We start from the raw sequence: 15,082 nt of genomic DNA, 5'->3' as shown, positions 1-15,082 counted from the left end.
ATGGACATCAGATAAGCGTAATGTACCCCAGAAAGTGCTAAGACATTTTCCGCTTATTCCTCGACTTCAAAGATTATTTACTTCCCGGATGACTGCGAAAGATATGACTTGGCATCACACAGAAAGAGTTCAAAATGATCAATTTCTCACTCATCCTGCAGATTCCTTACAATGGAAGAAATTTGATGACGAGTATCCATGGTTTGCTGAAGAACCTCGCAATGTACGTCTTGGTTTAGCAACTGATGGGTTTAATCCATTTGGCAACATGAGCACTTTTCATAGCACTTGGCCTATCATAGTAATGCCTTATAATTTGCCACCATGGAAGTGTATGAAGGATCCTTATTTTATGATGACTCTATTGATTCCAGGGCCAAGGTCACCAGGAAATGAAATAGATGTATATTTGCAGCCAATGATGGAAGAGTTGAAAGAGTTGTGGGAACAGGGTGTCAATACATATGATGTGGCCGCTTCGCATGAATTCAAAATGCATGCTGCAGTACTTTGGACAATTAATGATTTTCCGGCATACGGGAACTTGTCTGGGTGGAGCACAAAGGGAAAAATGGTTTGTCCTGTTTGTAACAAAGATACACAGTCTCAGTGGTTAGCGAATGGCCGGAAATTATGTTTCATGGGACACCGTCGATATCTACCTCATGATCATAGATGGCGAAAAAATAGGGTAATGTTTGATGGAACGGTTGATCGTAGGTCATCACCACCAGAGTATTCTGGCAGTGATATTCTCACTCAATTGGCAGATGTCCCAGACAACAGATTTGGAAAGAATGCAAGATGCCGAAAGAGGAAAAGACAAGCAGTGGAATTGAATTGGACCAAAAAAAGTATTTTTTTTGAGTTGTCATACTGGTCTACCTTAACACTGCGTCACAATCTAGACATAATGCACATTGAAAAAAATATATGTGAGAATATTTTGGGTACCCTGATGTCAATACAAGGAAAAACAAAAGATACAGTCAACTCTCGTAAAGATTTGAAAGAGTTGGGAATCAGATCAGAGTTGCATTTGCAAGATACTGGGTCATCAGCTTATATGCCCATTGGATGGTATACACTTTCAAGTGATGAGAGAAAGAAATTCTGTGATTGGTTTATGACAATCAAATTACCCGATGGTTATGCTTTGAACTTGTCAAGATGTGTCCGACCTCATGATTGGAAGATAACTGGTCTAAAAAGTCACGACTGCCATATATTTTTACAGCGATTGTTGCCAGTTGGTGTGCGGGGAAAGCTTACTCCAGATGTTCGTACAGCTATCACAGAATTAGGGTGATTTTTCAGAAATATTTGCAGTAGAACGTTGAAAGTTGATGCCTTATTAAAAATGGAAGCTGACATTGCATTGATATTGTGTAAATTGGAGAGTTTGTACCCGCCTTCATTCTTTGATGTAATGGTTCATTTGGTTGTGCATCTCCCTCGTGAGGCTTTAGTTGCTGGCCCCGTTCAGTATAGATGGATGTATCCTATTGAACGGTTTTTGGGAAAACTTAAGCGATTTGTGGGGAATAAGGCTCGTCCGGAAGGATCGATCGCAGAGTCATATATTCATAATGAGTGGCATACATTTTGTTCAATGTATTTTCGTGGGGTTGATACTAGATTTACGAGACCGGATCGAAATTATGAAGGTGGACAAATGGGAGTTTCGTCAGCATTTACCGTGTTTTCCCAGAAAGTACGTCCTATAGGTGCACAAGGGGGCTATGACCTATGTGGGCGAGAGTTTGAAAGAGCTCGATGGTATGTCTTAAATAATTGTGAAGAAATTGAACAGTATTTGAGGTTCGTGATGATCATCTAATTTGGTAGTAGTATTAAGTGCATTTCTAATAATATAGTATATATTGATACAAATTAATAACTCACATTAACATATGCAGCGAACATATACAACTACTTCGCACGAATGGTGTGACTAACGTAGAAAAGACGCATGAAGAAGAATTTGCCTCATGGTTTGAACATACGGTATTATTCGGGAAAAAATTATGCTTGAAAGTATTTTAAACTTTATTTAATTTGTAGGTGTCATCATATTTATATATGATATTGATATAAGTAGAATAAAATTTATTTATGTAGGTTGCATCGAAATATAATGAACATTCAGGTGAAATCTCACCAGAAGTATATGCTTTGGCATGTGGTCCGTCTAAGCGGGCTATCCAATATTCAGGATGTTTGGTGCGTGGATATAGATTTCACACAGCAGACAGAGAACGATATAGGAAAACTCAAAATTGTGGGGTTGTTGTCGAAGGAAGCCATGGGGATGAAAATATTGATTTTTACGGAATTGTGGAGAATACCATAGCATTAAAGTATGTGGGGGGATATATGGTCTGGTTATTTAAATGTAATTGGTGGGATGTCTCGAATCCTAGATTGGGAGTGCGTAAGGATGAATATTTTGTAAGTGTCAATACATCTCGCAAATGGTATGAGGACGACCCATTTGTTCTCGCATGCCAAGCAAATCAAGTTTTTTATTTAGATGATCCGGAGTTCGGAAATCCATGGAGAATAGTCGAGAAATTTGCGCCGAGAAATGTGTATGATTATATTCCAGAGGTAGACAAACCACATGAAGAAGTTGATAGTCCAGACCATGAAGAAGCATATCAAGAAAATGAATCAGGCATCAATCTATTTGTTGATCTAAGCCATTATGACATGGTCCCATTGCGCAGAGAAGATGTTCAACCCGAAGTAATTGAAGGTGACATGTCGGAAGAACATGAATCAACTGAAATGTCTACTGAGGATGAGAGCGATTGGTCCAGCAATACTGATACCGAATGATTTTCAAACAGATATTTGTGTAGGTAAAATTATTATAAAAATATTTCATGTATTTTGTTCGAATAATAATATATTGTGTAATTTCAAACAGATATGCCTCCTAAACGCAAAAGAACACGTGAGTCATCCCCACCACTTAGTGAATCCCCCTGTGCTTCACCTGCCAACAATGGTGGGCCACCGTCAGCAGAACCAGAACAAGGTATTTTTTCAATGTATATCTTTCAAATAAGATTAATTTAATTAAAATATATTCTAAGTCATTTGTATATAAATAGCTGTTGTAAACCAGCCCCGAGTTAGAGGCATTACGAGGGGTGTCTGCATAGAAAAAGTAAGGAAAGTGGGTAAAATTAAAGTTGATATATCTGATGATCACACCGGTGGCTCTGGGGATTCGGCAGCTTGGCTTGCTTCTTATGTTGGTACACTTACTCGCACGTATGCACCGATGGTTACATCATCCTGGGCTAATGTTTCCCAAGATGTGAAAGACCACATCAAAAATCGTTGTCTGGTAATAAGTTACTTTGTATGACATTTTTATTTAAATGCGAATGTTTGAAATTATACTAATTGTTTATAATTCTTTGAAGGACGAGTTTGAACTAAATTTTGGTCGGCAGGAGGATCGACTAACGATTGAAGAACTCATGTCGAATGCATTTCGGAGGTACAAAGGTCGATGCCATGCACACTACCAGAAGTTCAGTACTACGATAGAGGCGCGTCAAAATCCATTCCAAGCAATGCCACCAAACGAATGGGAGAAAGTTTGTGATCTGTTTGAAGATCCTGCTTATCAGGTAATTTCGCTACTATCTTTTTTTTAATAATATATAATAGATGTATTAAATAAAAATTATAATTCTTTTTTTTAGAAACGGAGTACAGTGAACAAAACAAATAGATCAAATTTAACGATACACCATCACGCGGGTTCTCGATCTTTTCATCGCTTGTAAAAAAAAATGGTTAGTTCTTATTGTCTCCAATAAATCTTAATATATACACTTTTTTCGTATAAATTATGATATTAATTTTCATTTTGCAGCAAGAAGAAAATCTTACTAATTATGATCTGACCCAATTGTATGCTAAAGCACATAAAAATCGTGATGGTGTTTGGAGCAATCCTGAAGCAGAGGCAAATTATGTAAGTTTAAGTTTATTTAATTTCATTGTCTAAATATATTTTTGTTACATATACTAATTTTAATGTTTTTCTTTTTCCAGGACAAGATGATATTTCTTAAAGACACTGTTGCGGATCCATCTGATGAATCATCTGTCAACGATGCTCAAATATTTTCTCAAGTTCTTGGATCACGTTCTGGATATTTGAGGGGCTTAGGACGTTGCGTGAAGCCATCCTCAACATCTTCATCATCTTCTAAAGCCAGATCGAATGACGACAACACTAAAAAATTAAAGGAAGCTGCACTTGAGATAGAACGATTGAGATCGAAGGAAAAAGAGTTGTTGACCCGATTAGATCAAGCAGCAGATTTAGAAACAAGATTAGAAGAGAGCCTACAATTAAATAACCAAAAAATGTTTGAACAATTTCAATTAATGATGTCCCAAAACCCTATACCACCACCACCACCACAATCATAATTCATTTGTTTTTTTTTTAATAGCCTTTTATATTTACGATGTTTGTAAACATTTGAACAATTGATGTATATAGATTACAATTTGTATTAGTATCAATTTCATTTTGTTTGATCAATGCCGTTTGAATGGTAAATTACCATTTATGCATACATTCGAACAAAAACATATCCATTCGAACCAATAAATTCCCATTCGAACAAAAATATACCCATTCGAACTTACCGGGAAATACAATCCATGCGTTCGTTCGAACAACTAAATACTCGTTCGAATAAATTCATTTCTAAAAGTCTGTTCGAACAGAAGATTTCTGTAAATAGATTATTTGTTCGAACAGTTAATATTTTTCTTCGAACAAACTTGGTCAGATATGGTTATTGGTTCGAATTAACATTTCATGTTGTTCGAACAAAAATATTTCCGTTCGAACTAGATTCTGAGACGACATTTTTTTGTCTCAGAAAAAATTTCCAGTTCGAACGGTTTCGACCGGTTCCGCCCAATTTCGTCCCTAAAAATACTTTTCAGAGACAAAAATTTTGATGAAAGAAAAATGTTTACAAATGAAAGAAAGTTTGATCCTGAAACCAAGTATCACTATAGCATATTTGGTTTTTAGTGATGGTTGAGAAATTGTAACAGTCTCCAAACCGTCACTAAAAAGTATTTTCTGTGACAGTTATTAGAAACCTTTACTAAAGACTGACGAGATTTTTTTTTACGTTCGAACGGAGATGAAAATTACGTTTGAACATTACATATACGTTCGAACATTGAGGCTATTGACGTGTGAACGTGAAATGGTTTGGCGCCAACATTCGAATGTTAGTAATTAACATTCGAATGTTAGTTGTAACTTTAAGTTAAATATGACTAATTTAAAAATTGTGTGATTTTTATAGAACATAATTTGTGAACAAGTCTAAAAAATTGTAATATATATTTATATATACATAATTTGTAAAATATAATTATATATTTATATATAAATATATATTTATGTTTATATATATTTGAAGTGTGATTTAGTATTATAGTTGAAAATTTTAATATTAAAGAATATTGAGAATTGAAATTAAAAAACAATAGATATATTAAATAATATTGTTCCTTACATTAAGAGCAAAATACAAAATATGATAGAATTTCGTAAACAACATTTAGATGAACGTGTTGTTCAGGAAATTCATACTTCTTATCTCTTCAGTTAAGGCTTCGACCTTCTCATTGAGAATATCTACGCAAAGGGCTATCTCGGCGACAAACTTCTCTACAGCCATGATCTATCAATCGATATGTGCAGTTAGCTGTGAGATCACCACAGATGTACTTGTCAGCTACGCATCTCCCGCAGATGTACTCGTCGGCTGCTGACAACTACTCCCCACCACCGGGCTCGAGCTACGTCAGAGGAACTAGATCCGCTACAAGGGGTGGCTGATGTCGAGGATGCCCCCTTGCCTGTCCAATGCTATGTCGATAGGTGGTCATGTCGAGGGGGCTCATCTACTCTATGACCCACTCACCTGGCTGGACCGGCATGCTCCAATCAAGTAATAGCTGACTAATGATGACACCGTATGGGCGGTTGTCCATGGAGATGATGCTCTTCCCGTAACGGATCCTCTCGAAGATGCGTAGTGGCAAATCGAGGGGATTTCCACATGCCAATCAGATAAAAAATTGTACATGAGTCTGACTAAATGTGGTCTTATGTGTCACATGATTCATGTTTGTTGCAACATGCGGAAGAAAGGTAGTAGATGTATTTGGTTAAGGCATTCTTCCTCTTGATTGGCATGCGATCTCTTCCGGAAAGGATGTAGAAATCCTCATCTCGGCCATCATCCCGAGCCTCACAGTCAGTACCCTCAACCTTTGACTGGTTTGCACCTCCAGCTGATAATGGCTCAACTAGGCTAGTAGAAGTGCCTTCACCTGCCTCGAGTATGTCGTGTGCAAGTATAGATGTGCGAACCACGGTTGTGTCACCAGTCTAAGAGTCAGCTGTAGTCGATGTCTCAACTACTTGACGAATCCTGACGTGGTCGGCGATAACATCTAGTGAAATCTCAAACGACACACTACGTACAATCACAGTATGAGAGGATGCTTCCTAAGGCATGGAGTACATTCCCATATAGAACTCCCGAACCATTGAGGGGTATACCTTCCCCCTCAATGTGCAAATATTTCCCCAATCTCTACTGAGGAAGACATCTTTGAGGCTTGTCTGCTTCCATCTGAGCTCGCCAAACTGATTAATCAGGACCTCTCGCTCTACCATAACAATGCAAGCCCCAATTCGAGTAGTGTCGTCAATGGCTACTTCCTTCCCCCATTTCCTGGTATGCAAAGGATGAGCCATATCATGAAAATAGAAAAGAAAAAAAAAATTATTAGCATCAAAGTAGTATTAATTTTAAACTGCTCTGCATTAACGTTTGAACATAATATGACATACATTTGAACGTTAAGTTAAAATGTTGGGACGTATGTGTTTAACGTTGAAACATGATTACTACTCATTCGAACATATAGCATACATGTTAGAAAGTTAATTGCATAACGGCTAAAATTTTTTAAATGTGTGTGTTCAAACGTTATTTCTTACACATTCGAACGTATGAGTTTTGATGGTTGAACATAAAGATTTACTTGCAAACGTAAAATATACACATTCGAATGTAAAAGGAAAAATGACGAATAAACATGGGAATTTCTATGTCTGAATTTTTATATTAAATGTTTGAACATAACTACTAATAAAGGTAATGCTCGAATGTACTAAAATGTACATTCGAACGTGGAATACAAACGGCTTTGCATTTGAACCGTCGCACGTTCGAACGTTTTGTCTGAACGTTATGACATAGAATGACCATTCTCAAAAATCACTACATTTTGGTTTAAATGGTTGAATGCCACCGTAGAAATGAAGTATTCACTTCAAGAAACTTTTCTACGATGGTCATTTGGCTAATGGCAACCTGTGGTGGCCGAAAAATGGAGTTGAAACTCCAGCCACCTAAATTTTTTAAATATTCTCATTTTTTTCATCTAAATCTAATATATATATATATATAATGACAAAATAGGAATGCCTATCTTTTTGTGACGGTTGTGGCGGAGTTTGATGGCGGTGACTAGTGTTTAACGGCCACGTTGACGATGGAGAGAAACGGGAAACGTCGTGAAAATGACATTTTCTGTTTTGATTTTTGGCTTATATAGAAGATATGTTCGAACGTTAGTTTGATTAACATTTAGACGTTAACGTAAACATCCGAATATGTATGAACTTAACATTCGAACATAAAATGAAACGTTCAAATGTGATAAATAGTATGTTCTAACTTATTATATATTATATATAGTTATTTTATATATATTTTAGTACGTTTGAACGTTTGTACGTTAGAAAATATGACCTATTATAATATTATATATAGTTAATATATAATATAAAGTATTATATTTTATTTTATCTATTATAATATATACTATATATATAGTATATTATATAAGTATCTAGTATATTATATAAGTTTATATAAGTATATATATAGTCTAATACTATATAGTATAAACATATATAGTCTATAATTATACTAGTAAAGTATATAATATATAGTATATTATACAAGCATATAAAAGTATATGTATTAGTATATTATATAAGTTTATATATAGTTTATTGCTATATAGTATAAACATATATAGTCTACAATTATACTAGTAAAGTATATAATATATATGATATATATAGTCTAGTATATATATAGTATATTATATAAGTATATATTATAGTATATATGTAATATACTATAAATTTGCATATGGGAGGCAGCAAATTTATATATTATTTATAAACATATTATATTAATATATATTACTATATATATTATGTTATATATTAATAAAAAATATTATATATTAGTTAGAAGATATATAACTAATAGTTATAACATATTAATATTAATATATAAACAAATTAATATTAGTTATAAAATATGAAACAGCCTAATGTTTCTATTTAACGTTCGAATGTGAAAAAAGTACGGAAAAATTCCCGCTCATTTCCTCATCTCTTTTTATAAACGTTTGGACATTAGAAAAATGTGGGAAAATCTCCCGCTCGTTTTTCCAAATATAATAATAAACATTCGAACATTACTTTATTTACCTTCGGGCGTTAAAAAATGCAAAAAAATTCTCACTCATGCTGCCAGTTCATATAATAAACTTTCGAACGTAAATTATATATATTTTTGAACGCCTGAACATTCTATTTGAAAACTAGGCTATAAATGTTAACGTTCGAACGTATAACATTTACGTTCGAACGTTAGAACAAATGAAATGTTTTATAATGAAATCATGCACGGGATTGAAAGCGGCCTCATTTTTCCTTAATCCCGTGTGCGAAACAGAGAATGGAGATAGAGAGCATGCCTAGGAAGAGAGAGAGAGAGAGAGAGAGAAATTCCGTGAGAGAGGGTTAGAGTGAGAGAGAGAGTTAGAAAGTAATTGCTAATCCATAAAAATTGGTTTGTTCTTGAAGAGGGGTAAGGTGAGATTATTTTTACTTAGAAAATTTTTTTGTTATTTGTTAATAAATTTATTCTAAGTGAACTATTTATGTTTGTATATTTTTTGAAGGATTATTTGGCAGTGCTTGTAATCAACTATTTGATTTGATACATTTTTTTTGTTGGACTAGGTATATTTCTAAACTTTGTTGTGAATTTATTTGTGGATATGTCAATATTTGCATATATTGTGATTATTGTTTGTTTTATTGAATATGTTGGGAATATGTTTATATATTGTGATTATTGTTTGTGAATTTTTATATGTTGGAAATATGTCAATATATGCATATATTGTGGCCAAAGGCCCGTCGCCTAATTGGCATAAACCCCACAGCCTCCAAAATGGAGATCTGGAGTTCGAAACCCCTCTCCCCAAAATATATAAATAAATATATATATATATATATATATATATATATATATATATATATATATATATATATATATGCATCTATTGCGATTATTGTTTGTGAATTTTTTTAATATGTGATGAATATGTTTATAGATTGTGAATTTGTGTGTGAATGTTTATTAAATATGTTGTGAATATGTGAAATTGTTGTGATTATTGTGTGTGAATATTTATTAAATATTTTGTGAATATGTGTAATTGTTGTGATTATTGTTAACATTTAATATTAGAATAAATATTTAATATGTAATAAGTATATATAATATATTCATACTAGTTTAATTAGAATATGATTATTATGCAACTTATAAGTAAATAACTTAACTATATATAAAGTATAATATACATATAATAAATATATTTGGTGGTAACACATGAAATATTCCTACCCTTATGACTTTTCAAATCACAATATTATTAATATATATTAATAAAGCGAAATACTCTTCAAAAAAGAGGTATTGAACCCACCAAATAAGTTGAGAGTTTGAAGAAATAAATTACTCTATATTTAATATAAATTAGAGAGTAAATAATAATGGATCAAATAAATGTTTAATTAGAATATACTATATAGATATTCTATATACTATATACTCACTCAATTAAGTATATAGATATTAGTAAACATTTTAGACATAATACTAATTATAACTAATATGTGCTTGTACTAAGTTATAATATAAATAAGAAGAAATAAATAAGTATCACTTATAATAAAATATATATATATATATATATATATAATAACAATTAATATATATAATCTCCAATGGATAATAATAATTAAAATTATAATTTAGGAACTTTCAATTAAAATACTTTGTTGCCTTTTGAAAAATTTGAAGCTTCTTTTCCATAACTAATCATTTTTATTTTTTATATAAATTAACAATGTCAAACAAATAGTAATATTATAGTGTAAAACTAGAGAGAGATATTATAAATATGCTCACAAGTTTCCTGTTTCGGAGAGAACGATTGAGAATTATCTTGAAGAAATGTCTGTCAAATTGCTTAACTGTCAAACTCTCTTCGGCCTTGAGAGTTATCAAGGCCAGATAGTTTGTGACAGTTAAGTAATTAGACATAAATTTAGATATTTCTTCAAGATCATTTTCAATCGTTGTCTACAAGACAAGTAGCTTGTGAGCATATTCTTCCATCTAAGCTCTAGTTTAACAATATAACATTATTATATTTGTTTGACATTTTTAATTCAAATAATAAGGAAATATTTTTTATAGTGTTTTTTATAAGATATTGTGTGACATTGCATAAATAACCTTAGACCCATTTGGAAATTAGTATATATTTAGATATACACTAATTCCTGAATTGTCTAGTGTAGACAGTTTGTGATTATATTATCTGTATTGCACATTCTTGTTACTCTTACTGAACACGTTTAGTATGATATTTCGATGTCTTCCTCTACTGATCTTCAGGTATACTATTTGTAGGGTCACAATCTCTCTATATGAACATGTATACTTGGAGAATTATGTGGAGGTGCTGCCAAAATTTTTACTGACATGGAAAGTAGTAGAGTGATGAAATATGTGCAACATGGATAATATAATCTCGGATGAGATAGGACCAACTACCTTATTGAAAGACCAGTTCAAATTGGAGCATGACATGCATGTGACTTTTCTCTGCACATATTACTAATAGACAACTTTTTTAGAAATGAACAAAAGTTGGATGCGTCTAGGCGATAGACTTGGAAAGGTTATGTACCTTATGCTCGTGGAGTAAGAACCTTCATCGATTTTGCAAGGACATCTATTGATAGTTGTGATTACATTAAGTGTCCATGTCAAGGGTGTAAAAATTTGTGTGCGATAGGGTTAGATGAAACTGAAAGTCATATATTTGTGAACGGTATGGATCTGGGGTATACCCAATGAGTACTGCATGGTGAGTCGTATGCACAATTAGCTAATGCCTTGTTTGGCCATCCGAATTATTTGCGGCACATGGATGATGATTATGAGCAGGATGAGATAGAGGAGATGTTGGGTGACATTGAAGCTAAGATGTTTATGGATGAGGTTGACGACAATGCCTCAAGTGGTCGAGAAACTAATTCTAAAAATTTCACTCTGTTGAACCAAGGTTTCAAGTTTCATGTGATTATAAATCTACATATGGATTTTGATGATAACAAATGAATTCAAATAATAAAGGAGTTTCAAGCTCAAGTTGTCCACACAATGGAGTCAAGCACATCAAAGAACCAAGCATGAGTAAGAAGGAAACAAGTTCACATTAAAGTCATAGAGTAATGTTGTAAATCTCTTAAAATTTGAAATTAGGATTAATGGTCAAAATTAATATTTTATCATAAAGCATTAAAATACATTTTTCACATGTGCATGAATATTTTTGAAAATTAAATTTGAAAATTTTGAAAGATAATTGATTGTCATCTTTTACATGTGCATGCCTTGATTAAAGGGTTGAACTTTGAAAATATTAAAGATGATTGATTGTCATCTTTTACATGTGCATGCCTTGATTAAAGAGTTGAACTTTGAAAATATTAAAGATGATTGATTGTCATCTTTCACATGTGCATGTTTTATTTGAATATTTTCAAAAGTGATTGATGCTTTTTTAGACTTATACAAAAGGTAGATGATTTTGTTTGAAAATTTTGAAAAGTAAAGTGTGCTCCTTTTGTCATATACAAAAAGTAAAAGATTAGGTTTGAATTTTTTGAAAAGGAAAGTGTGCTCCTTTTGTCATCTGCAAAAAGTAAAAGATTAGTTTTGAATTTTTTGAAAAGGAAAGTGTGCTCCTTTTGTCATATGCCAAAAGTAAAATATTAGGTTTGATTTTTTTGAAAAAGTGAATGATGTCGTCTTTGACAATTGAAAAAGAAGAACATTTTATTTGAATTTTTTGAAAAAAGTGAATGATGTTATTTTTGACATGTGAATCTTTTTTAATTTGAATATGAAGTCTCATATGCCTATAAATAGATCATTTGAGAGCTTCACATTTATAACACCAAGAACATACAACATTCATTCAAAACTTTCATTTTCTCTTCTCTAAGCATTGAGCCTTAATCCTTGTTCATTTTGAGAGATATAGTTTGCGTTGTATTGTTCTTATTTCACTCATTGAGAAGTTTTTTCTGATAACTTACCCACTATTAGCTCTTGTATCAGAAAAAGGGTGTGTATAACCTTGTGTGTGTAGAAAGTATTCTACACTAGGAATATTTGAATCACCACGTGTAAGGTAATTACAAGTGTAGAGGGTGTTCTACACGGATCCTTTGTAGCAGTGTTGTTCAAAGGTGTAATAGGTTTCTATCTCCACCTGAAGGAGGTTGAATAGTGAATTTGGGAATCTTCAAGGGGTAGCTTGAGGCTAGGACGTAGGCAGTGGGGCCGAACCTCGTTAACATACTGAGTTTGCTTCTCTCTTACCCTTACTCTTTATATTTATTGTTATTTCATATTTTGTTTATAGTTTATATTATATATTTGATTTATAATTGTTATTTTTTTAATACAACTCAATTCACCCCCCCTCTTGTGTTAGTCATCTGGGCAACACACTCTAATATGGAAAGATGCAAAGCGCGACCTTTATCAAGGCTATACAAAACATTCTAAAATGTCATTTATTGTGCGGTTGCTTCACATTAAATCATTATGTGGGATGTCGACGAAAGCAATTAACATAGTATTGGACTTATTTAATGAGGAGATTCCCGAAGGGTCTGCATTAACAAAGAATATTTATGAAGCGAAACAGTTGAGAAATGGATTAGAGTTGAGTACAAGTCCATACATGCATGCAAGAATGATTGTGTTTTGTTCTGGAATGAGAACGAGGAGAAACAAGCGTGTCTTGTATGCGGAGAGTCAATGTGGAAGGGTAAGAAAAATGTGCCGGTTAAGGTGTTGCGATATTTTCCCTTGAGACCTAGGTTATAAAGACTATATATATGTAAGAAAACAATTCATGATATGAGGTGGCACAAGGAGAAAAGAGTTAAGGATGACGCACTTGTGTGGCAATCTTTCAATGATCAATACCCAGCTGACTCACTTGCATGACAATCCTTCGATAATCAATACCCAGAGTTTGGGATGGAAGCTTGGAACGTACTCCTGGAACTCACAACCGAAGGATTCAATCCTTTTGAAAATATGAGTACAAGTTATAGCATTTGGCCCGTAGTGTAGATTCTGTACAATCTTCTATCGTGGAGGTGCATGAAGGCCCCCAACTTTTTGTTAACTTTACTTATCCCTGGCCCGAGATCATCTGGAATGACATTGACATATACATGCAACCGTTGATTGAAGAGCTGAAAGAATTATAGGAAACAAGCGTCAGAACTTATGATTCATCCACGTTAACATCTTTACTGATGCATGTGCGGTAATGTAGACGATAAATAACTTTCTCGCATATAGGAATATTTCCAGTTGGAATACTAAAGGGAAGTTAGCATGTCTGACATATAATAAAGAAACTGCTAGTGAGTGGTTAAAATATTCTCAGAAGCTCTGTTTCATTGGTCATCAAAGTTATCTACCCACAAATCATGCATGGAAAACATAATACGCTAAATTTGATGAGAGAGTAGAGGACATAATTGCACCAAATGAGTTTTCTGGGGAAGATATAGTGAATAAATAGTATATATTAAAAGGAACAATTTTGGCAAAGGTCGAAGAGAGAACAACAGAAAACGAGGCATAGCAGAATTGAATAGACAAAGTGTAGTATTTTTGTTTTTACTTGCCTATTAGTCGTCTTGCATATTACGACATAGTTTGGATGTAATGCACATAGAAAAGAATATTTGTGATAATATATTGGATACATTGATGAGCATTAACAAAAGGATGAAGGACGTGATCAAGAAGAGGAAATATCTTGAGAGAATGAGAATTAAACATAATCTACTTTTGGGGTGGAAGCCAACAAGGTGGTCATGCCGAATGCATGTTTTTCGATAACGAGGGAGGAGAGGATGGACTTCCGCAAATGGTTACAAGGTGTAAAATTGCCAGATGGGTATGCTTCAAATACCGGTAGATGTGTGAGCCCTGATGACTGAAAAATTAGTGGATTGAAAAGTCACGACTATCACATATTTTTGCAGAAGTTATTACAGGTGAGAATTCGTGAGAAGTTGACATCTAATGTACGTGTTGCCATATCTGAACTCTGTATATTTTTTAAGGATTTATGCACTTGGGTAGTAAATCGAGATATGTTGCAGAAGATGGAAGAAAACATTGCTACTATACTATGTAAATTCAAGCAGATCTTTCCACTATCATTTTTTGATGTCATGGTGCATTTAGCAATACATTTATCCCGAGAGATATTGTTGGGTGTACTAATGCAATTCCATTGGATGTATCCAATTGAAAGTTATTTGGGTCGATTAAAGCGCACTGTTGGGAATAAAGGTAGAGTTGAGGGTTCAATAGCAGAGACCTATATACACGATGAATGGTTAACATTTTGCTCTCTATATCTTTGTGGTGTTGAGACACAATTTAATCGTCAAGAGCGAAATGCTGATCTTGCTATTTTTCCTTCTCATGAGCTATCAGTGTTTTCTCAGAAT

The sequence above is a fragment of the Carya illinoinensis genome, chromosome 7 (assembly GCF_018687715.1).
Source record: "Carya illinoinensis cultivar Pawnee chromosome 7, C.illinoinensisPawnee_v1, whole genome shotgun sequence".
Classification (NCBI taxonomy): Eukaryota; Viridiplantae; Streptophyta; class Magnoliopsida; order Fagales; family Juglandaceae; genus Carya; species Carya illinoinensis.
This window is presented reverse-complemented; position numbering follows the sequence as displayed.